The sequence below is a fragment of the Arachis ipaensis genome, chromosome B9, assembly GCF_059453495.1.
Source record: "Arachis ipaensis isolate K30076 ecotype BB chromosome B9, ASM5945349v1, whole genome shotgun sequence".
In the NCBI taxonomy this organism is placed as follows: Eukaryota; Viridiplantae; Streptophyta; class Magnoliopsida; order Fabales; family Fabaceae; genus Arachis; species Arachis ipaensis.
The window spans coordinates 35,656,225-35,682,156 of NC_142444.1; the positions used below are offsets into that span (position 1 = coordinate 35,656,225).

A 25,932-nucleotide genomic window follows, 5' to 3' on the forward strand; every position below is an offset into this window, starting at 1 on the left:
CCAATCAAGGCCTTTTATTCAGAATATCAATAATTATTTTCAATTTATTTTTATTGCCTTAGTTCACAATTATTTTAATTACCTGTTATCAAACTCAACTTTCTGGGAATTTTCTGATTAATAAATTAGCACTCTTGCCTACAACTCATTGGGAGACGACCTGGGACTCATACTCCCAGTATTTTATTTTTAAATTTTGTGACAACCCTTTTTAAATTGGTGAGGCAGATCTTAGCTGGTTAAGAGCTATACGTGCAACACTGTCTCTTAATTGAAATCTTTTAATTGGTTAACTTCTGCCACGCATCAATTTTTGGCGCCGTTGCCGGGGAGTTGCAATAGTGTGCTACATTATTAATTAGTGTATATATTTTATTTTATTTGCATATTTTCTTTTTATTTCTGTTACCATGAGTTACATGTCTTTCTCATTGAATGACGCATTCATTGCCTGATCCGAGTTTAGTCCCATTTGATCCTGAAATTGAAAGAACCCTTTCACATATTAGACGAACTCGACGTCGGTTAGCCTCCGAGGGTGGTGAAGTGATTATTATCAATTCACCAATCTCATCTGAGGGCGAATCTGAACCACCATCTGAGAGCGAGACAAGCTCATTTACTACTGATCCAGTTGATTTACGTGTAGAAAACATGGCAGAACCTAGGAGAATCACTTTCCAAGAGGCAGGAGCCCCATATTTTACACTGCAGCCGTATCAAGTACATCACCCAACTACAGCTGCAGATTTTGAACTAAAACCCGCACTGATCAACTTGATGCCCATGGTTCATGGCTTACCTGCTCAAGAGCCTGTCAAGCACCTTAGAGATTTTTAGACAGCCTGTTCTATTGTTAGGCGTCATGGTGCAGATGAAACTTCTATTCTGTTAACCGCTTTCCCATTTTCTCTTGAGGGAAAGGCGAGGGAGTGGTACTACTCCCAACCTAAAGCAACTGTTACCAACTAGGATACGCTTAGAAGAGAATTTTTCGAAAAATACTTTCCAGCTGAAGTCACAGCTAGACTGAGAAAAGAGATCTCCTGTATTGTTCAAGGTGAATCAGAGACTCTCTTTGAATATTGGGAGCGCTTCAATAATCTCCTGGACGCATATCCCCATCACATGATTGGTAAACTAGTATTGATCAGTTACTTCACCCAAGGCATGAATCCCCAGGATAAGACTACACTGGAAGGTGCCAGTAATGGTTCTCTGAAAAAATACAAAACCGCAGATGAAGCATGGCAACTGATCATCGACTTAGCTGAGTCCACTAGGAATCACAGACAAAGGTGCAACCCCAAAGCTGTTGCAGAGATTTCCACTAGCAAAGAGACTATTGCTCTCACTCAGAGTATATATAAAATGACCAACCTACTGAAGCAGATGCAGCTGAATCAACAACAAGCACAACAAGCTCAGCCTTCACCACAACAGAGCCAACAGTTAGTTCCACAAAGAGTATGCGGGATCTATGCTGATTATAGTCATTATACTGATGAATGTCCACAACTCTAGGAAGACAACACTGTGGTAGCCACTCACAACTTTTATGACCGTCCAAATCAAGGATACAATCAACAAGGCAGCAACTACAACCAAGGTGGCAACAATAGCCATGGATGGCAAGACAACTCCAACCAAGGCTGGAGAGATAATTCTAACCATGGATGGAGGGATAACTTTAACAGAGGAGGCAGAGACAATAATGGAAACCAGAGGTGGAATAACAATAACAACAACAGACAGCAGAATCAGAACTAACCTTACAGAGCACCTCACCTAAGACAATCACAAGGACCCCAACAAACCCAACAACAAGCTTCTCAGACTGCTTATTCTAGTTCCTCATCAAATGACGAGATGCTCCGTTCTCTTGTGCAAGGACAGCAAGACATGCATGCTCAGCTTAACTCTAGTCTGAATGGCTTAACTGCCACTTTACAAGCTCTCGTCTCTCAGATGGATTCCTCGCTTAATTCCAGACATCAACCTTCAAGCTCTAATGGAATTCCTTCTCAACCACGGCCTAATCTCAAGGGTGGCATCAATGCCATCACTCTAAGGTCTGGAACCACACTACAGGAGAGGAACCATGAGGAGCCAAAACTACCAGAAAATGTATCCGCAGAGGATGTGGTGGAAATAGAAGATGCTGAAGAGGAAGAGGACGTACAAGACATAGTTGAAGAAGAGGAAGCTCAACCACAGAATGAAGCACCAAGGGATGCAGAAGCTACAACTCGTGCCCCTCCTATTCCATTTCCACAACTTGCAAGGAAGCCTAGAAAACAGATGGAACTTGACACCAAAATGGTAGAAATATTCAAAAAGGTCGAGGTAACTGTTCCCCTTTTTGATGTTATTCAACAGGTACCTAAATACGCAAAGTTTCTAAAAGATTTATGCATACATAAAGATAAAATTAATGAATTAGAAATTATTCCTTTAGGTAGTTCTATATCTGCTTTAATGGGAAATATACCTAAAAAATGTAGTGATCTAGGTCTATGTATGGTTAGCTGTACCATTGGAGGTGTGATATTTTCTGACTGTATGTGTGATTTAGGAGCATGTGTTAGCATAATGCCTTTGTCCATATATGATACTTTGAGGCTCCCTCCCTTAAAAAGGTCGGTAGCTCGTTTTGTGTTAGCAGATACAAGCATTATTACAGTAGTTGGAATTGCTGAAGATGTACTAGTGAGCATTAAGGGGCTTACATTTTCTATTGATTTCTACATCCTGGAAATGCCCCCTAATGACTCAGGAAGACCATCATCAATCCTACTTGGAAGACCATTCCTGAAGACTTCAAAGTTCAAGCTGGATGCATTCTCAGGAACTTACTCTTTTGAGATAGATGGCAGAACAGTGAGTTTCAGTTTAAATGAAGCTATGAAGCACCCTCCAGAAGATGTTCTATCTTCCAGTGCAATATTATTGATGAAACTGTAGCGGAGGTTCACCAGGAAGAATTAAAAGAGAGGTACATGGAGTAAGGTCCAAGTGTGGGGACACTTTCTGAAAATCATGAGAAGACTTTACCATTATCACCAGCCCCGGACGATCCAGAACCTAGCTATGAGCAGAAATTAGAGTTGAAGCCCCTTCCTCCACACCTCAAGTATGCTTACCTTGAGGACAAGCAGAAGTTCCTAGTCATCATTGCGAGGGAACTCACTTCTCAACAGGAAGAACAGCTACTCAAAGTGCTGAGAAAACATAAGAAAGCAATCAGATGGAGCTTGGCGGATATAGTAGGCATCAGTCCTCAAGTTTGTGAACACAGAATATTCCTAGAAGAGGGAGCAAAGCCTGTCTGTCAACCTCAAAGAAGATTGAATCCCACCATCTTAGAAGTTGTCAAGAAGGAAGTGACCAGACTACTTGAAGCAGATATCATTTACCCAATTTTAGACAGTGAATGGGTCAACCCAGTACAAGTGGTGTCCAAGAAGTCTGGATTCACAACAATAAAGAATGAGCATGGAGAGCTCCTGACAACTAGAGTACAGAATTCATGGAGAGTTTGCAAAGATCACTAACCCTTGTCATTCATTGATCAAATGCTTGATCGCCTGTCAGGTAAATCTCATTATTGTTTCTTAGATGGTTATACAGGATACTTTCAAATTTATATAGCTCCTGAAGATCAGGAGAAGACTACTTTTACATGTCCTTTTGGGACTTATGCTTATAAGAGAATGCCATTTGACTTGTGTAATGCCCCTGCTACTTTCCAAAGGTGCATGATGAGTCTTTTTTCTGATCTTATTGAGAACTGTATGGAAATTTTTATGGATGATTTTAGCATATATGGTGATTCATTTAGCCTTTGCTTGGATAGTTTATCTAAAGTATTAGACAGATGTGTTAATACAAACCTTGTGTTAAATTTTGAAAAATGTCACTTTATGGTAAAACAAGGAATTGTACTAGGACATGTTGTGTCTAATACTGGCATTTCTATAGATCCAGCAAAGGTGGATGTTATTTCTAGTTTACCTTACCCTCCTCCGTGAGGGAAGTCCGTTCATTCCTTGGCCACGCAGGTTTTTACAGGAGATTCATTAAGGACTTCAGTAAGGTAGCACTACCATTATCCAGATTGCTGCAAAAAGATATTGAGTTCGAGTTCAGTGAGAGCTGTATGCAAGCGTTTGATAAACTGAAGATCGCTCTGACTCAAGCTCCAATTGTAAAAGGACCAGACTGGAGCCAGCCATTCAAAATCATGTGTGATGCTTCCAACCACGTAGTAGGAGCAGCGCTGGCTCAGCGCGAAGGTAAAGACCCTTTTGTAATTGCTTATGCATCTAAAACTTTAGATGCTGCTCAGTCTAATTATACTACTACTGAAAAAGAGCTTTTTGCTATTATTTTTGCTCTGGATAAATTCCAAGCCTATATACTTGGTACTAAGGTAGTAGTGTACTCAGACCATGCAACTCTAAAATATTTATTAGCTAAAAAGGAGTCCAAACCAAGGCTAATACGTTGGATACTGCTGTTACAAGAATTTGATTTAGAAATTAAGGACATGAGTGGTAACCAGAACTTAGTGGCAGACCACCTGAGTCACCTTGAGCACATTAAGGGTGACTCCACTCCTATAAATGATAATTTCCTATTTGATAACTTACAAGCAGTATCTGAAGAAGTTCCTTGGTATGCACCTGTAGCTAATTATCTAGTTAGCCACACTTTTCCTCCAAACTTTACTAAGCACCAAAGAGACAAGCTGAAAAGTGAGTCCAAATACTATGTATGGGATGATCCATATTCATGGAGGTGTGGTGCTAACCAGGTAATTAGACGGTGTGTTCCTCAATCAGAATTCCAGTCTATTTTAGAGGCCTGCCACTCATCTGAGAGTGGAGGACATTTTGGCCCTCAAAGAACAGCTAGAAAAATTCTAGACTGCGGATTCTGGTGGCCTACTCTTTTTAAGGACGCTGCTGAATTTTATAAATCTTGTTCCCCATGTCAAAGGTTTGGTAATATATCCAAGAGGGACGAGATGCCTCAACAGCATATGCTTTTCTGTGAAATTTTTTATGTTTGGGGCATTGACTTCATTGGTCTATTTCCAAATTCTAATGGTTACTTTTATATACTGTTAGCTGTAGATTATGTTTCTAAATGGGTGGAAGCAATTTCTACCCGTACTGATGATGCTATCACTATTGTTTTCTTTGTTAGAAACCATATTATTTGTCGCTTTGGATCACCACGAGCAATCGTGAGCGATCAAGGCACCCATTTTTATAACAGGAGACTAACATGATTACTGAAAAGGCATGGGATAATTCACAAAGTCACCACAGCTTATCATTCCCAGATCAATGGACAAGCAGAAGTCTCTAGCAGAGAGATTAAACATATTCTGGAGAAGATAGTAAAACCTCATAGGAAGGACTGGAGTGCCAGGTTACAAGATGCACTCTGGGCATATAGAACAGCATACAAGACACCCATTGGGATGAGCCCCTTCTGCTTGGTATACAGAAAGGCTTGCCACCTCCCTGTAGATGTAGAACACAATGCTTTATGGGCTGTGAAGGAGTGCAACATGAATCTTACGAAAGCTGGTGCTGAAAGAAAGCTGCAACTAGCAGAACTAGAGACCCTCCGCCTAGAAGCATATGACAACTCCAGGCGTTACAAGGAGAAAATGAAGGTTGTCCATGACAAGCACATAAAAAGGAAAGAATTCCGACCAGGGGAGTTAGTTCTACTATATAACTCCAGACTGAGGCTCATGCCAGGTAAACTGAGATCAAGATGGGAAGGTCCATACAGAGTAGAAAAGGTAGAGCCATACGGAGTTTTCCACCTGCGTCATCCTATTAACTCCAAATTTCTTAAAGTTAATGGACATCGCCTAAAGCTTTACCATGGTGAGAAGACGAAGAATCAAAAGGAACTAGAGATCTTCCTCTTGGAAGATCCACCAAGAGAAGTTGAATAAGCCTAACGAGTGTCCAACTTAAGGACGTAAAAGCAAAGTGCTAGGTGGGAGACAACCCACCATGGTATGATCATTCCATTTCAATCTTAGTTTTATTTTTACTTTATTTTTATGATGATAATGACTCTTCTCATCATCCCTGCATTTAGCTGCATATACTTTGCATGAGCACTCTACATATTATATATGTATTCAATAAATAAGTAAATAAATAAGGGGACAAAATTACCCCAATGTTAAGTTAATGAAAAATCAATGCATATGTGATAAAATTAAAGAAAAGTTGATACATGAGTACGTAATGCAAAAGTGAAGACTATAGGTAGCTAGGCATGATTCTAGAGTTATATAGAGTGTGTGTATGTTAGGTGAAAGCTTGGGTTAATTAAAGATTCAATTTATAAAGCTCACTTAGCCATATATATATATATATATATACCCTTACCCTTACCCTTACCTTAGCCCCATTACAACCTTGAAAAAGACCTCATGATATTTGCATTGGTATGTTAAATATTGTTGATTGGTTAGGTGAAGAACAATTTTTAGAAAGCATGACTAGAGAAAAGTAGAGTGATTTCCCTATATACCTGAGTGATTAGAGTGCACATACACTACCAGTAAGGGTTCAGTGCTTAATTCTATGTTCCCTGCTGTCATAAGCTGTCTTCTTACAATGTTACCTGTATTTACTATATGAGTTGAGTTAGTGAAATCTAATTTATATTTGTCTTGAAGAGCTTATTTACTTTTGACCAAGTAGACAAGAAGTATATAGTTGCATTTACATATATACATAGGTTGCATTGCATTTCATAAGTTTTACATGTCCCTATTCATTTACTTTATCTCCTTCAACTAAGCATGAGGACATGCTAATGTTTAAGTGTGGGGAGGTTGATAAACCATTATTTTATGATTCGTATTGTGTTTAATTGTGTGGTTTTATCAATTCTTTACCCACTTATTCATATGATAAGCATGTATTTACAATTCCTTCCAAAAATTACTCCATGATTGAAAACTTGCTTCCCAGAGACTTTTAATTATGTATTTTAATTCTCCTTTATCCCATTCGATGCCGTGATTTGTATGTTAAGTGTTTCAGGCTTCATAGGGCATGAATGGCTTGGAAATTGGAGAGGAGGTTTGCAAAAATGGAAGAAACACAAGAAACTAAGGAGATGACCAGCGAGCAATGACCGAGCGCATGGCCCACACGAACGCGCGAAATGAAGAATTCGCAGCAACGCGGACGCGTGCCTGACGCGAACGCGTGGATTGGAGTCTGCACGCATGACGCGAACGCGTGGACGATGCGAATGCGTGACAAGGAAAATCGCTGCCTGACGGGAACGCGTGGACAACGCGTACGCGTGACCTGCGCGATCTGCAAAAATAACAGAATACGCTGGGGCGATTTCGGGCCACTTTTTGACCTAGTTTTTGGCCCAGAAACACAGATTAAACCTAGGGAACATGCAGAGACTCAGGAGGCATCCACACACATTGAGATTCATCACATTAGGATTACACTTAGTTTTAGATTTGAGTTTTTAGAGTTACATCACACTGATAGTTTATGTTTCTGCTTGGATTTTTGGATGCTGAAAGTCATTACCTCCGTTGAAGACATTACTTTAGTTTGTTTCTTTACTCATTGACCCTAGTCAATTAAGTATGTTACATTTTGAATTTATTAATATATGAAGTTATTTTTATTTTAATTAATTTTAATTCTCTATTTTATTTTAATCAATTATGTCTTCTCATATTTTTATGATTATTATTTCCATGTCAATGGAGTAGAATTTTCACTTGACATGGGGTTGATTAAGAGGTGATACTTGAGTTGGAATGCTCAAGTGCTTGGTTAAACTGGACATTGTTAGCTAATCCTATACCTACTAATACTAGACCTCCCCAAGGGAGAGGGCTAGGACCTGAGGGTAAGAGTTAGTTCAATCACCATATCTTTCCTTATTTAGTAACAGAAAATCGAGTGAGAACAACAACCTTTTTACACCACACTTGAGAAGATCCCAATAAGGATAGAAGTTCCACTTAATTATTCCCCCAGTCAAGGCCTTTTATTCAGAATATGAATAATTATTTTCAGTTTATTTTTATTACCTTAGTTCACATTTATTTTAATTACCTGTTATCAAACTCAACTTTCTGGGAATATTCTGATTAATAAATTAGCACTCTTGCCTGCAACTCGTTGGGAGACAAACTGGGACTCATACTCCCACTATTTTATTTCTAAATTTTGTGACAACCCTTTTTAAATTGGTGAGGCACATCTTAGCTGGTTAAGAGCTATACGTGCAACACTGTCTCTTAATTGAAATCTTTTAATTGGTTAACTTCTGCCACGCATCAATAAACAAAACATAACTGAAACAATATAAAAATGATGATAAAAAGCGTATAAAATATCCGCTCATCAAGTATGTTGGCCAAACTCCCTTGGTCCACCAAAGTTCCGTGGAGATTCGCATTAGCAAGGATCATTGTAATTACCATAGGGTCGTCATGACCAGGTGTCACTCCTTGTGCATCCTCTTTGGTGAATGAGATTGTGGACAGATCGGGAGCTCCATTGCCTTCTCCGACTTCATATACCTCCTTGAGATGTCTCTTACGTAAGGACTTAGTAACTCCTCCTCTTGCAATCCTCTGTTTATAATGTGTATGTGCCTATCAGGGGCTTGTGGTGGCCGATCTCGCCGACTTCCATCTTCATCTCCTCTCTTCCTCTTTCCTAGGTTGTCCGACCTTTCAGCGAGGAACCTTTCTAGCCGACCTTCTCTAGACAACTTTTTTAAAACATTTTTCAGATAATAACAGTTATTGGTAGAATGCCTGTATAGTTTGTGATACTCGCAATATTCTGTTTGACTTTTGGCCTTTTTGTTCTTAATGGGGTGAGGAGGTGGAAGCTTTTCAGTGTGACAGATCTCCCTATAGATATCAACAAGAGAAACTCAGAGTGAGATGTAGTTGTGGTATCTTCGTGGCTTCTCCGAATTGTACTCCTCTTTTTTCTTTGTCTCCTTCTCCTTATCCCGAAATTGGTAGGGAAGGGTTAGTTTTGGGACTGGATCTCTAAGTCGAGCATTTTTCTCTATGTTGATATACTTCTCTATTTGCTCTTGCACTTCGTACAAAAAAGTCGGGTGTTGCTTTGATATATATTGGAAAAATGGCCATTCTCTAAGGTCGTTAACCAACCCCATTATCACTACTTTGGGAAGTAAGTTTTGTATTTTCAAGCAAGCTTTGTTGAATCTTTCTATATAATCTTGGAGTGTTTTATTCGACCTCTTATTTTATCCCTAAAAGACTTGGAGCATGTTTGACTTTATCCTTTTGAATTGAAAATCGGGTAAGAAACTTCCTTGCTAGGTCATCAAAGCAAATCACTGACTTGAGCAGTAAGTTATCAAGCCATTTCATCGATGCTTTGGTCAGTGTTGTTGGGAAGGCCTTATAGCAAGTTGCATCGGACGCATCAGTCAGGTACATCTGACTTTTGAAGTTGCTTAGGTGGTGTCTTGGGTCGGTAGTTCTGTCGTAAAGATCCATGTTGGGACTGTTAAAAATTCTGGAAACTCTAGCTCGCATGATTTTCTCCACGAACGGATCTTCTCCTCTAAGAAGGCTTTCCTCCCGATCAACCTGATTGCTCCGACTTCTAAGGTCAGCCTCTAATCTCGAGAGATTTTTCTCTAGCTCTCTTCGTTGTTGTACCTCTTTTCGTAATTCTTTTTCTGCTTCTCGCTGTCGTTCAGCCTCATACTCAAGTTGTTCTAATCGAATGTGATGTTCGTATGAGTCCTAGTATTTTCGTGGGATGAGGAGGTTTTTCATCTTCGGGTGGGTAGATTTCTAAATGGACCCCGTTGTGGGGGGTTTTCTGATGTACCTTCCCCGTGGGGGCACTTGTTCTTTTCCGTGATGGAGGTAACAGAAGTGCTCGATCATCGTTGTGAGGCTCCGGTTCCGATTCAGATGCCGTATGGCCGTCCTCAAATTGATTGTCCATCATGTGTAGGTGTAGACTCCCAGGTCCCCGACAATGGCACCAATGTTCCGAGAGTTACCTGAAATGTGGTTATATTTGGGCTTGAACGGGGTTCTAGACTTCTTCTGAGGCAGCGTTCGACTTGTGCTGGAGGCGAGGTGCCACCATTTGAGTTCTTTGTGAAAAGGTGGGGGATGGTACCTACAAGAGATTTCGATGGTTAAGTTAGCAAAGATTTTTGGCAGGGTTTTAGTAGATTGGGTCTTGAATATACCTGAGTGTGTCAGTAAAATAGGTACCTTTTAGTGTAGTTCCACCTTTGATGGTGAATAACTGTTTCCTTTTTTTAAGGAAGTTGTTGAGATCTCCCTTCTAAATAAGTGGGATATATCTTAGGAATTAATTACTTATTTAGCTTAATAAAGATGAACTACCGTCGTCATGCCTGACCTCTATGAGGTTGGGTAGAAATAGATGAGGCCGCCCCTATTGGGCATTTAACCTTTTTGAGCCTAACTCTATTTTGGGTCAGGGTATGAACAATAATGCTAACAAATTTAATGATATTAAAATTATCTTGTAATTATAAAAAATAAATTTTGATAGACAAAATTATTTTAAATTTTTAGGTTACTTCTTTTATCCTCTAAAATCTTTTTCTTTACCCTCAAAAGCCTTTTTAAGAATTTAAAATTATTAAATTCTATCATTCTCATCCATTCTTCTTTACCAGCAAAAATCTTTTTCTCTCTCTTCCCATTTCATTCATCTATCTTTTTTATCCTCAAATTCTCTCTCAACAAAGTTCAACTTATCTCCACATTCTTATTCACTTCTCCGCACTCATTGTTCTTCGATAATCAATTTACTACCTCGATCCCTCGAAATCAAATTCACTAATCAATCATAATTTTAACTTCTTTTGTCTCTGTGCTCTTCTTAGCGATAATATTCTCATCAAACCCAATGAAAAGTCCCCAATGACGGTATTAAAGCCAGGGCACAAAACCTTGCATGTGACAATGGTGGCGAGGACTTTGGAAGGATAGAAAATTTGTTTGTGGGAGCCAACAAGGTGGTAGACAAAAAAAGAAAAAGGAGTTGCAAACGTTCTGAAGAAGTTATAGGCAATTTGTCAGAGAACGGCGTTAGGTTGAGATATGTAAAAGTCTTGATTGGTGTGGAATAGTGGAAGTTAAAATATGACAAAAATAATAAAAAAATGTCATTTTATAAATAGTAAATAATTTTTGTATTTTACAAATTTTTTATACATTTGACCTCAAATTATGTGAAAATATTTAGATAGTTTTTAAAAAATACATGAAAAGGACCAAAATTTGAAGTCTATTTTTTTAAAAATATTTTTGGTGTTTGACAAAAAAAAAAGGCAAAAGATCACACTATGTTTTAATGATAAAATAATCGTAATTTTTTTTCAAATTTTACTTTACAAAAAATTGCAATAATAAATCAATTTTAAAATCCTGTTGAGAACATAAATTTAACAGTTGAATATCTTATTTTGTTTTAAGATATTTTATAGATTATTTTTTAACAAATTTATTAAAAAGTACTTTTGTCAATAATTTGATTATCCAAAAATATATTTTGTAATATATATATAACTAAAAGAGTCTCAAAATGACGAAAAGAATTACTGAACGTAATTGAAGTATTGCTCCATGAGTGTATCATATTCCGCGTTTAATTTATGTATTATTATTAGTGTAAAAACAATACTAACAAGTTACAAAATATAACTGTTAAATAATAAATCAAATGAATTGATTTTTCATTTTGTCACTTTTCTAACCCTTAAAATGAGTGATTTGTACATAATTTTATAAAAATGTGAACAGAAGAAACTAAACTTTTTCTGTTAGGTACTAAAAATTTCTCCAACATTGCACGTGGTTTCCCTTATTTCCTTGAGTTTGTTTTAGCATTTTCCTATCTATCTTCTGTGCCTCTGCCAGCATATATCCTTGTCACATGACATTTACTTATTCGTCTCCGATCCCTTTCAATCTCTAAATATACAAAGTCAATAATATGTACCCAAAACAATACGAGTCAAGACTCAAGAACGACAACATTAAATTGCCTTCAACGAAATTGAAGTGTCCATTGTTTGCTAATAAACTGAAAAAAAAAAAAAAAAAAAAAAAAAAAAAAAAAAAAAAAAGATAAAATTAAGATCCACCGCATATGCGGATATGAGATCTAAATAACGGTAGCAATTCGTCTCTCACACACATTATACCCAAGTCTCAAACACTCAAGAAAGAAATTAAGAAAATGACAATATGGATGATAATTGAAAAGATTGAACACCTTCCCCTAATGACGTTCAATTATTACTTATTAGTATTAGTATTGAAACGGATAAGAGCAACTCTATATTTCTAGAATTATCTATACCAACAAAATTATCTCTCCAGATTTAGCTTTCGGTATTCCAAATTATTGTTCTTATCCTTTTGTAGGATAATAAGAGAAGGAAAAGAAAAAGGGTAATCAACAGATAATAATCATATTTTACAAACAAAATTATTCTAGTATGAAGAGGAAAAAAGCTAAATAATTATATTAACCCTTCATTCTCTCTTTCACTATAAATATTATATGTTAGAGTGTTGATAATCCTAGTATATTATATAAAGAAAAGAAACTAAATAATTAACTAGCTCTTTAATTTTCTTTTAATAAAGAACCTATGTAAACTTTTGGGTCGTTTCGTAAATAAAATAAAAAAAATTCAAAATTATTTTATTCACCTTAAACGAAAATAATTACATAAATATCCTATTTTTATTATATAAATCAACCTAAAATTGTGTTGTTAGGATTTAAACGTAAATCATGACACCCCAAACCGATTGACTATTTGAATTTTAAACCCTTTATGCACGTAAGTCATGTTAAGGTGTTGTGAGGCTAAGAAAACATGTAAAATGCATTAGGTTGGTGCGATTAATGTTAAACACAGAATTACCATAGGGATTAATCTAGAAACACTACTAATCGATTTCAAAATCTTCTACTACCGGGTATCCCTAGGCGTATCCTGTCCCTTTTAACACATATATCGTCCATCTTAGTGTGCTTTTGTATTTGAAAGTAAATTACACTAGTCTAGTGTCATTTATGTGTTTCTTTTCTTAGAGCACTCTAACGCGATTTATATGTACAAGGATTATAAAATTCAAAATGTAAATCATCTTGAAATGTGACTATTTACGTTTAAAACCTAATCCACACAATACTAGAACAATTTATATAATAAGAGTGTTCTGGACAAAAATAGTATTTATGATTGCAAATAAATGAATATAGCACGTTACTAGTTAATGAATATATAACATTAATACTAATTAAAGTCATTAACTCATCAAACTATCAAATCATGATATTAAAAGTATACATTAAAAAAAATAAATGTTTAAAAAACGATTACCTTAAAAAAATAAAAAAAATAAAAAAGAAACTCAGCATGAAGACACAGTATTCACTCTATTATCTAAAGTACTACTAACTTAAGTATTAGAGTGTTTTGCATGTTATCCACCCATTTTAATTCTGACATCGCTCAGGTTAGGATCTCCAAATTTTATTAGCTTGTGATCTCCATAAAAGGTATGAACATTGGCAGTTTGACACCGTCTGTAGAGATCTTACATTGTCTGAACCATGACTGAGAAAATTCATTCGGTAATTAACCCAATCACTCCTTTTAAGGAGCAATTCCATGATGATGGACTTGAAACAGATGTCATCCTGCTAACCAATGAAGAACGTCAAGTCTTCTGGGGTTTGAAAACCGTGAGCAGAATGTTGAAGCCCATAACGATGGAACTCATAACGCGGGGGCTCGTCACTTCGCTAGGTTAGGGAATAATTACGTTCATGCTATGCAACAAATGCGCCATAGAGTGCAAGAATTAGAATGTTACTAGGCAGCGTTGAACGTCGCTTGGCAAAACGATCAAAATCTAGGCGATCCCGGTCTCGAACTTGCACGGCCATGGCCCATGGGCCATGATGATCATAGTCGTGAGAGGGAAAACCCAGAAAGGGCTCCTGATCAGCGACAAGATAACAATCATCGACGTTCACACTCACCTCAAAGACACAGAAGGTCACCACGACGTGATAACAGGCGTCACGAGTTTGACAGACGAGGAAGGGATGAGTCCCGATTGGCCCAATCTAAAAGGAGACGAATTCCACAAAGGAGTCCAAGTCTTAAAAGGCATAGGGATGCTCGGGAACATGTGATTATGGGCCAGACTCTATTTGCTTCTCACATTCTCCAAGTCCACCGACCTAAGCACTTTGATAAACTAACAGATCTGAAGTATGAGGGCGAGTTGGATCCGTAGGAGCATATTAATGCTTTTGAGGCCAGGATGAACCGTAAAGGTGTAGGAGATGCGGTCTGGTGTAAGACTTTTTCAGTGTCATTGTCAAGACTAGCGATGATTTGGTTCAACATACTGCCTTCCGACTCCATCTCTTCATTTGCTGACATTAAAACCAAGTTTTCAGCACACTTTACCACAAAAAGAACTCAAACCAAGCATCCAATCTCACTACTTGGCGTAGAGAAAAGGGCGCGAGAGAGTATCTGAGATTACTTGCATCGCTTTATCACAGCCTTGCTTGAAGTGAAAACACAAACACCTGAAGTCGTGTGTCTGTGCCTCATTGTCAGTTTGCTAGAAGGAGACTTCAGGAGGCATTTAACTTCCAAGATATAAAATCCGTAGAAGAGATACATCAGATCACCTTAAAGTATATGCGAGATGAGGACATCTCGAGGGTGGTCTTGACAAAGAGGAAAAACCTACCCTCGTCACCTAATAAGGCCAAGAGCTCAAGCTAGTCCTCAACTCCAAAGTCATTTACACCCCGGATAGGAAAGTTCTCAATATATACACCCCTGGTGGCATCATTATCAGAGGTGTATCAGCAAGTATCTCACTCGGGTATCCTTCCAAAAGCGAGGCGAATTCGACCAAAGGCTTCTTTGAATAAGTCACGATATTGTGATTATCACAATTCTTATGGTAATAGGATTGAAGATTGTATTGATTTGAAGGATGTGTTAGAGCAGGCGATTCAAGATGGAAAGCTCCTTGAGTTTGTTCAACATGTCAGACCGCCCAGACAGCATAATGACGATAAAGATCGGGAGACTAGGAATCCCAGAAATACTAAGACTATAGAAGTCCAGGATGATATTGCTCAAGTCATTGTGAATTTAGTTGTAGGTCCAAAGTCCAGAAATGCCATCAAGAAAGACATTAAAGCTGCAAATTTGGAAGTTGTGAACGTAACCAACATCCCAACTATGCAGTTCACGGCGGATGATTTCCAATACACCACAACGGAAGATGATGAGCCACTGGTAATCACTACCAAGTTGAAAAATGGGATTGTAAAGTGAATATTGGTTGACACAGGAGCATATTCAAATCTCCTTTCCAGAAATGCTTTTGGTGCACTAGGATTAAAAGATCAGCAACTAAAACCACATCTTCTTGGTATCCTGGGCTTGGGAGATCGATATATTAAGCCTGATGGAGCTGTTGATCTCTTGTTTACAATTGGAGAAGGTGCCGACGTACGGGTGTTACAAGATGAGTTTGTCGTCCCAAAGGATTCAACGACTTATAATGTGATCCTCGGAAGGAAGACGATAAACGATCTCTATGCGTTCATCTCAACCAAATTTTCAGTTATGAAATTTCTTACCTCTGAAGGTCGGATTGCTATTCTCTAAGGAGATCGAATAGCTATCATAAAGCACAACAAAGCAAGTTTAACTTTAAGGGATAAAGCCAAAGATTCTACTGGCATATTTTTTGTCAACTTGGACTCTCGAGTTCAAAAAAAAGCCAAGGTCGGAACCTAATGAAAATTTGAAAAAATTCCAAATTGGTGATGATGCAAAAAAGTACACTATAATAAAAAAAAGATTTATCTTATTCCCTAAAGTTGGAACTCCAGGACTTCTTAAAAGGTAACATGAATTTATTTGCTTCGAAACCCTTTGGTATGCCCGGAATGGACCCCACATTCATGTCTCACTAACTTGCTAATGACCCTATCATTAAGTTGGTTGCGCAGTGATGAGTGGATAATTTATACGCTTTTTGCCATTATTTTTACATAGTTTTCAGTATGATTTAGTTAGTTTTTAGTATATTTTTATTAGTTTTTAATTAAAATTCACATTTCTGGACTTTACTATAAGTTTGTGTGTTTTTCTATGATTTCAGATATTTTCTGGCTGAAATTGAGGGACTTGAGCAAAAATCATATTCAGAAGTTGAAGAAGGACTGCAGATGCTGTTGGATTCTGACCTCCCTGCACTCAAAGTGGATTTTCTGGAGCTACAGAACTCCAAATGGCGCGCTTCTAATTGCGTTGGAAATTAGACATCCAGGGCTTTCCAGCAATATATAATAGTCCATACTTTGCCCGAGTTCAAATGACGCAAACTGGTGTTGAACGCCAGTTCCATGTTGCAGTCTGGCGTTCAGCGCCAGAAACAAGTTGCAAAGTGGAGTTCAACGCCAGAAACACGTTACAAACTGGCGTTCAACTCCAAGAATGACCTCTCCACGTGTAAACTTCAAGCTCAGCCCAAGCACACACCAAGTGGGCGTAGTGACAGACGCAAAAGGATCAATGGATCCTATTCTAGTATGATCGAGAACCGACAGATGATTAGCCGTGCCGTGACAGAGCATTTGGACCATTTTCACTGAGAGGATGGGATGTAGCCATTGACAACGGTGATGCCCTACATAAAGCTTGCCATAGAAAGGAGTAAGACTGATTGGATGAAGACAGCAGGAAAGCAGAGGTTCAGAGGGACGAAAGCATCTCTATACGATTATCTGAAATTCTAACCAATGAATTACATAAGTACCACTATCCTATTTTATATTTTATTTATTTCCATCCACTATAATTTCTTAATATAATTTAATCCGCCTGGCTGAGATTTAAAAGGTGACCATAGCTTGCTTCAAGCCGACAATCTTCATGGGATCGACCCTTACTCACGTAAAGTTTATTACTTGGACGACCCAGTGCAATTGCTGGTTAGTTGTACGAAGTTGTGAAACAGATATAAGATCATGAACGTGCGTATTGAGTTTTTAGCGCCGTTACCAAGGAATGAAATGATCACGATTTCGCACACCAAGTTTTTGGCGCCGTTGCCGGGGATTGTTCGAGTTTGGACAACTGACGGTTCATCTTGTTGCTCAGATTAGGTAACTTTATTTTAATTTTAACCTTTTTGCTTTTATTATTCTTATTTTCGAAAAAAAATCAAAAAAATATTTTCTTCTTTTTCGTTTTTCCCAATTAATTCTCGAAAAATACAAAAAAATTTACAAAATCATAAAATCAAAAATATTTTTTGTGTTTCTTGTTTGAGTCTTGAGTCAAGTTTTAAGTTTGGTGTCAATTGCATCTTTTTAATTTTCTAAAAATTATTTTCAAAAATTTCATGCATTGCATTCTTCATGATCTTCAAGTTGTTCTTGGCCAGTCTTCTTGTTTGATCTTTATATTTTCTTGTTTTGTGTCTTTTCTTGTTTTTCAAATGCATTCTTGAATTCTTAGTGTCTAAAAATTAAAAATTTTTAAGTTTGGTGTCTGGCATGTTTTCTTTTCTTGAAAATTTTTCAAAAATAAGTTTTTGGTGTTCATCTTGACATTCAAAGTGTTCTTGGTGTTCATCTTGACATTCATAGTGTTCTTGCATGCATCACATGTTTTGATCCAAAATTTTCATGCATTGAGTCAATTTTGTGTTTTTCTCTTTCATCATTAAAAATTCAAAAATAAAAAAAAATATCTTTTCCTTATTTTACTCAAAATTTTCGAAAATATGATTTGATTTAGTCAAAAAGTTTTTAAATTTAATTGTTTCTTATGAATCAAATCAAATTTTCAATTTAAAAAATCTTATCTTTTCAAAATCTTTTTCAAAAATCAAATCTTTTTCATTTTACCTTCATATTTTCGAAAACTTTTTAAATTTGATTTTAAAAAAATTTTTTTCTTATTTTATTTCTTAATTTTCAAAATCTTTACTAACATTTAATATGATTGATTGAAAAATTTCAAGTTGTTACTTGCTTATTAAGAAAGGTTCATTCTTTAAATTTTAAAATCTTATCTTTTTGTTTCTTGTTAGTCAAGTAATCAACTTTAATTTTCAAAATCAAATCTTTTTAAATTTCTTTTTCAAATCTTTTTCAAAATAAGTTTCAATCAATCATATCTTTTTGTTTCAATCATATCCTTTTTTTATTTCAATCATATCTTTTTCAAATTCAATTTCAAAATCTTTTCTAACTTCTTTCCTAACCTCTTAATTGATTTTCAAATATTTTTCAATCAATCTTATCTTTTTGTTTCAATCATATCTTTTTCAAAACTACCTAACTAATTCAATCTCTCTTAAAATTTTTGAAAATACCTCCCTCTTTTTCAAAATTTCATTTTGATTAACTAATTGTTTCAATTTTAATTTAATTTTAACTTTAATTTTCAAAATCTAACTTTCAAATTTCAAATTTTTATTTTAATTAAATTTCGAAATTCTCTCTCTCATCTCCTTCTATTTATTTATTCATCTACTAACACTTCTCTTCCATCCAAAAAAAATTCGAACACCACCTCCCTCTCTGTGTTCGAGTTTTTCCTCTTCTCTTCTTTACATTACATTCTTTGCTTCTTCTACTCACACAAAGGAATCTCTATACTGTAACATAGAGGATTCCATATTTTCTTTGTTATTCCATTCTTTGTCATATGAGCAGGAGCAAGGACAAGAACATTCTTGTTGAAGCAGATCCTGAACCTGAAAGGACTCTAAAAAGGAAACTAAAAGAAGCTAAAATACAACAATCCAGAGACAACCTTACAGGAATTTTTGAACAGGAAGAGGAGATGGCAGCCAAAAATAATAATAATGCAAGGAGGATGCTTGGTGACTTTACTGCACCTAATTCCAATTTACATGGAAGAAGCATCTCCATCCCTGCCATTGGAGCAAACAACTTTGAGTTGAAACCTCAATTAGTTTCTCTGATGCAGCAGAACTGCAAGTTTCATGGACTTCCATCTGAAGATCCTTTTCAGTTCTTAACTGAATTCTTGCAGATCTGTGATACTGTTAAGACCAATGGGGTTGATCCCGAGGTCTACAGCCTTATGCTTTTCCTGTTTGCTGTAAGAGACAGAGCTAGAGTATGGTTGGACTCTCAACCCAAAGATAGCCTGAACTCTTGGGATAAGTTGGTCACAGCTTTCTTAGCCAAGTTTTTTCCTCCTCAAAAGCTGAGTAAGCTTAGAGTGGATGTTCAAACCTTCAGACAGAAAGAAGGTGAATCCCTCTATGAAGCTTGGGAGAGATATAAGCAACTGACCAAAAAGTGTCCTTCTGACATGCTCTCAGAATGGACCATCCTGGATATATTCTATGATGGTCTGTCTGAATTAGCTAAGATGTCATTGGATACTTCTGCAGGTGGATCCATTCACCTAAAGAAAACGCCTGCAGAAGCTCAAGAACTCATTGACATGGTTGCTAATAACCAGTTCATGTACACTTCTGAGAGGAATTCTGTGAGTAATGGGACGCCTCAGAAGAAGGGAGTTCTTGAAATTGATACTCTGAATGCCATATTGGCTCAGAATAAAATATTGACTCAACAAGTCAATATGATTTCTCAGAGTCTGAATGGAATGCAAGTTGCATCCAACAGTACTCAAGAGGCATCTTCTGAGGAAGAAGCTTATGATCCTGAGAACCCTGCAATAGCAGAGGTGAATTACATGGGTGAACCCTATGGAAACACCTATAATCCCTCATGGATAAATCACCCAAATCTCTCATGGAAGGATCAACAAAAGCCTCAACAAGGCTTTAATAATGGTGGAAAAAACAGGTTTAGCAATAGCAAGCCTTTCCCATCATCCACTCAGCAAAAGACAGAGAGTTCTGAGCAGAATCCATCTAGCTTGGCAAATATAGTCTCTGATCTATCTAAGGCCACTCTAAGTTTCATGAATGAAACAAGGTCCTCCATTAGAAATTTGGAAGCACAAGTGGGCCAACTGAGTAAAAGGATCACTGAAACCTCTCCTAATACTCTCCCAAGCAATACAGAAGAAAACCCAAAAGGAGAGTGCAAGGCCATTGAATTGATCATCATGGCCGAACCTACAAGGGAGGGAGAGGACGTGAACCCCAGTGAGGAAGACCTCCTGGGACGTCTAGAGATCAATAAGGAGTTTCCCTCTAAGGAACCAAAGGACTCTGAGGCTCATCTGGAGACCATAGAGATTCCATTAAACCTCCTTATGCCATTCATGAGCTCTGATGAGTATTCTTCTTCTGAAGAGAATGAAGATGTTACTGAAGAGCAAGTTGCCAAGTACCTTGGTGCTATCATGAAGTTGAATGCCAAATTATTTGGTAATGATACTTGGGAAGATGAACCTCCCTTGCTCACCAATGAACTGAGCGATCTGGATCAACTGAGATTACCTCAGAAGAAACAAGATCCTGGAAAGTTCTTAATACCTTGTACCATAGGCACCATGACCTTTGAGAAGGCTCTATGTAACCTTGGGTCAGGGATAAACCTCATGCCCCTCTCTGTAATGGAGAAATTGGAAATCTTTGATGTGCAAGCTGCCAGAATCTCACTAGAGATAGCAGACAACTCAAGAAAATAGGCTTATGGACTAGTAGATGACATGTTAGTAAAGGTTGAAGACCTTTACATCCCTACTGATTTCATAATCCTAGCCACTGAGAAGGAAGAGGATGAATCCATCATCCTTGGAAGACCCTTCCTAGCCACAGCAAGAGCTGTGATTGATGTGGACAGAGGAGAGTTAATCCTTCAACTGAATGAGGACTACCTTGTGTTTAAAACTCAAGGTCCTCCTTCTGTAACCATGGAGAAGAAGCATGAAAAGCTTCTCTCAGTACAGAGTCAAACAAAGCCCCCTCAGCCAAACTCTAAGTTTGGTGTTGGGAATCTATAAAATTGACCTGATCACCTGTGTGGCTTAGTGAGAGCCCACTGTCAAGCTATTGACATTAAAGAAGCTCTTGTTGGGAGGCAACCCAATGTTATTTAATATATTTTATTTTCTTTTCTCTTTGTTATTTCATGATTTACTAGGTTGATGATCATGTGGAGTCACAAAAACTACAAAAAATTAAAAAACAGAATGAAAAACAGCATTGAAAAATAGAACACCCTGGAGGAAGGGCTTACTGGCGTTTAAACGCCAGTAAGGAGCATCTGGCTGGCGTTTAATGCCAGAACAGAGCATGAAACTGGCGTTAAACGCCAGAAACAAGCAACATTTTGGCGTTTAAACGCCACGAATGCACCCCAAAGGAAAACTGGCGTTCAATGCCAGAAACATGCTACAGACTGGCGTTGAACGCCCAAAACAAGCATGGAAGTGGCGTTTAACGCCAGAAACATGCTGCAATCTGGCGTTAAACGCCAGGATTGCCTACAGAGGGCGTTTACACGCCTAATTGGAGCAGGGATGATTAAAGTCCTTGGCCCCACTAGATCTGTGGACCCCACAGGATCTCCTCAGGATCTGTGAACCCCACAGGACCCCCACCTACTTCTTCTCTCCTCTTCACACCTTTTCATAACTCTCTTCCCCAAATACCCCTCACCAATCAACTCAATCACTCTTTCCCATCACCTCTTCACCACTCACATCCATCCTCTCTTCCCCAAAAACCCCACCTACCTTTAAATTCAAAATAATTTCCCTCCCAAACCCAACCCTAAATGGCCGAACCCTAACCCCTCCCCACTCCTATATAAACCCCTCATTCCTTCTTCATTTTCACACAACTCAACCCTCTCTTCTTCCCCTTGGCCGAATCCACCTTCTCCCTCCATCTCCTCCATTTTTCTTCTCCTTCTACTTCTTTCTCTTTTTTTTTGCTCGAGGACAAGCAACCATTTTAAGTTTGGTGTGGTAAAAGAATTGCTTTTTGTTTTTCCATAACCATTTATGGCACCTAAGGCCAGAGAAACCTCTAGAAAGAGGAAAGAAAAGGCAATCGCTTCCACCTCTGAGTCATGGGAGATGGAGAGATTCATCTCTAAGGTTCATCAAGACCACTTCTATGAAGTTGTGGCCAAGAAGAAAGTGATCCCTGAGGTTCCTTTCAAACTCAAAAAGAATGAGTATCCGGAGATCCGACTTGAAATCCAAAGAAGAGGTTGGGAAGTTCTAACCAACCTCATTCAACAAGTTGGGATCTTAATGGTTCAAGAGTTCTATGCAAATGCATGGGTTACTAGGAACCATGATCAAAGTGTGAACCCAAACCCAAAGAATTGGCTCACCATGGTTCGGGGGAAATACTTAGATTTCAGTCCGGAAAGTGTAAGGTTGGCGTTTAACCTACCAATGATGGAAGAGAACGCATGCCCCTACACTAGAAGAGTCAACTTTGATCAAAGGTTAGACCAAGTCCTCGTGGACATATGTGTGGAAGGAGCTCATTGGAAAATTGACTCAAGGGGCAAGCCGGTTCAACTAAGAAGGCTTGACCTCAAGCCTGTAGCTAGAGAATGGTTGGAGTTCATTCAACGCTCAATCATTCCCACTAGTAACTGGTCTGAAGTTACTGTAGACCGGGCCATCATGATCCGTAGTATCATGATTGGGGAGGAAGTAGAAGTTCATGAGATTATACCTCAAGAACTCTACAAGGTAGCTGACAAGTCCTCCACTATGGCAAGGTTAGCCTCTCCTCACCTCATTTGCCACCTCTGTAATTCGGCTGGAATTGACATAGAGGGAGACATCCTCATTGAAGAGGATAAGCCCATCACTAAGAAAAAGATGGAGCAAACAAGAGAGCATGGACCTCAACATGAGCATGAGGAAATTCCTCACCATGAAATCCCTGAGATGCCTCAAGGGATGCACTTTCCTCCACAAAACTATTGGGAACAAATCAACACTTCCCTAGGTGAATTAAGTTCCAACATGGGACAATTAAGGGTGGAACATCAAGAGCACTCCATCATCCTCCATGAAATTAGAGAAGATCAAAGAGCTATGAGGGAAGAGCAAGAAAGACAAGGAAGAGACATAGAGGAGCTCAAAAGCACCATTGGTTCTTCAAGAAAAGGAAGACGCCACCCTCACTAAGGTGGACTCATTCCTTAATCTCCTTGTTTATTTATTTTCCTGTTTTTCGATTTTTATGCTTTATGTTTGTTTAGGTTTTTGTCTTCATGATCACTAGTATTTAAGTGTCTATGCCATAAAGTTATGAATGTCTTATGAATCCATCACCTCTCTTGAATGAAAAATGTTTTAATTACAAAAAAACAAGAAGTACATGGTTTCGAATTCATCCTTGAAACTAGTTTAATTATTTTGATGTGGTGACAATACTTTTTATTTTCTGAATGAATGCTTGAACAGTGCATATGTCTTTTGAAGTTGTTGTTTTAGAATGTTAAATATGTTAGCTCTTGAAAGAATGATGAACAGGAGAAATGTTATTTGATAATCTAAAAAATCATAAAAATGATTCTTGAAGCAAGAAAAAGCAGTGAATACAAAAGCTTGCAGAAAAAATGTAAAAAAAAATAGCAAAAAAAATGGGAAAAAGAAAAAGCAAGCAGAAAAAGCCAAAAGCTCTTAAAACTAAAAGGTAAGAGCAAAAATCCAATAGCCCTTAAAACCAAAAGGAAAGGGTAATAAAAAAAGATCCAGGACTTTGAGCATCAGTGGATAGGAGGGCCTAAAGGAATAAAATCCTTGCCTAAGCGACTAAACCAAGCTGTCCCTAACCATGTGCTTGTGGCGTGAAGGTGTCAAGTGAAAACTTGAGACTGAGCGGTTAAAGTCAAGGTTCAATGCAAAAGAAGAGTGTGCTTAAGAACCCTGGACACCTCTAATTGGGGACTTTAGCAAAGCTGAGTCACAATCTGAAAAGGTTCACCCAGTTATGTGTCTGTGGCATTTATGTATCCGGTGGTAATACTGGAAAATAAAGTGCTTAGAGCCACGGCCAAGACTCATAAAGTAGTTGTGTTCAAGAATCAACATACTGAACTAGGAGAATCAATAACACTATCTGAATTCTAAGTTCCTATAGATGCCAGTCATTCTGAACTTCAATGGATAAAGCGAGATGCCAAAACTATTCAAGAGGCAAAAAGCTACAAGTCCCGCTCATCTGATTGGAGCTAAGTTTCATTGATATTTTGGAATTTATAGTATATTTTCTTCTTTTTATCCTATTTGATTTTCAGTTCCTTGGGGACAAGCAACAATTTAAGTTTGGGGTTGTGATGAGCGGATAATTTATACGCTTTTTGGCATTGTTTTTACATAGTTTTCAGTATGATTTAGTTAGTTTTTAGTATATTTTTATTAGTTTTTAATTAAAATTTACACTTCTGGACTTTACTATGAGTTTGTGTGTTTTTCCGTGATTTCAGGTATTTTCTGGCTGAAATTGAGGGACTTGAGCAAAAATCAGATTCAGAGGTTGAAGAAGGACTGCAGATGTTGTTGGATTCTAACCTCCCTGCACTCAAAGTAAATTTTCTGGAGTTACAGAATTCCAAATGGTGCGCTTCCAATTGCGTTGGAAAGTAGACATCCAGGGCTTTCCAGCAATATATAATAGTTTATACTTTTCCTGAGTTCAGATGATGCAAACTGGCGTTGAACGCCAGTTTCATGTTGTAGTCTGGCGTTCAGTGCCAGAAACAAGTTGCAAAGTGGAGTTCAACGCCAGAAACACATTACAAACTGGAGTTCAACTCCAAGAATGACCTCTCCACGTGTAAACTTCAAGCTCAGCCCAAGCACACACCAAGTGGGCCCCGGAAGTGGATTTCTGCATCAATTACTTACTTCTGTAAACCCTAGTAGCTAGTCTAGTATAAATAGGACTTTTTACTATTGTATTTACATCTTCGGATCATCTTTGATTAGTTTTATGCTATCTTAGACTTTCATGGGGGCTGGCCATTCGGCCATGCCTGGACCATTATCACTTATGTATTTTCAACGGTAGAGTTTCTACACTCCATAGATTAAGGTGTGGAGCTCTGCTGTTCCTCAAGGATTAATGCAAAGTACTACTGTTTTTCTATTCAATTCAACTTATTCCGCTTCTAAGATATTCATTCGCACTTCAACATGATGGATGTGATGATCGTGACAGTCATCATCATTCTCAACTTATGAACGCGTGCCTGACAACCACTTCCGTTCTACCTTAGATTGAATGGATATCTCTTGGATATCCAATACAGGGGACCGAGTCCGAGTTATTAGTGTCTTCGTGGTATAAGTTAGAACCCATGGATGGCCATTCCTGAGATCCGAAAAGTCTAAACCTTGTCTGTGGTATTCCGAGTAGGATCTGGGAAGGGATGGCTGTGACGAGCTTCAAATTCACGAGTGCTGGGCGTAGTGACAGATGCAAAAGGATCAATGGATCCTATTCCAGTATGATCAAGAACCGACAGAAGATTAGCCGTGCCGTGACAGAGCATTTGGACCATTTTCACTGAGAGGATGAGATGTAGCCATTGACAACGGTGATGCCCTACATAAAGCTTGCCATGGAAAGGAGTAATACTGATTGGATGAAGACAGCAGGAAAGCAGAGGTTCAGAGGGACGAAAGCATCTCTATACGCTTATCTGAAATTCTCACCAATGAATTACATAAGTACCACTATCCTATTTTATATTTTATTTATTTTCATCCCCTATAATTTCTTAATACAATTTAATCTGCCTGACTGAGATTTACAAGGTGACCATAGCTTGCTTCAAGCCGACAATCTCCGTG

General features: G+C 37.9%; 2 non-coding genes across 2 annotated transcripts; both read right to left on the reverse strand.

The window, feature by feature from the left end:
• Positions 1-1,026: 1,026 nt before the first annotated feature.
• On the reverse strand, positions 1,027-1,134 carry LOC148544285 (small nucleolar RNA R71). Its single transcript, XR_015901379.1, has one exon. It is a non-coding gene; the product is annotated as a small nucleolar RNA R71 (small nucleolar RNA).
• An 18,255-nt stretch (positions 1,135-19,389) lies between these two features.
• Positions 19,390-19,493, reverse strand: LOC148544286 (small nucleolar RNA R71). Its single transcript, XR_015901341.1, has one exon. It is a non-coding gene; the product is annotated as a small nucleolar RNA R71 (small nucleolar RNA).
• Positions 19,494-25,932: the final 6,439 nt, after the last annotated feature.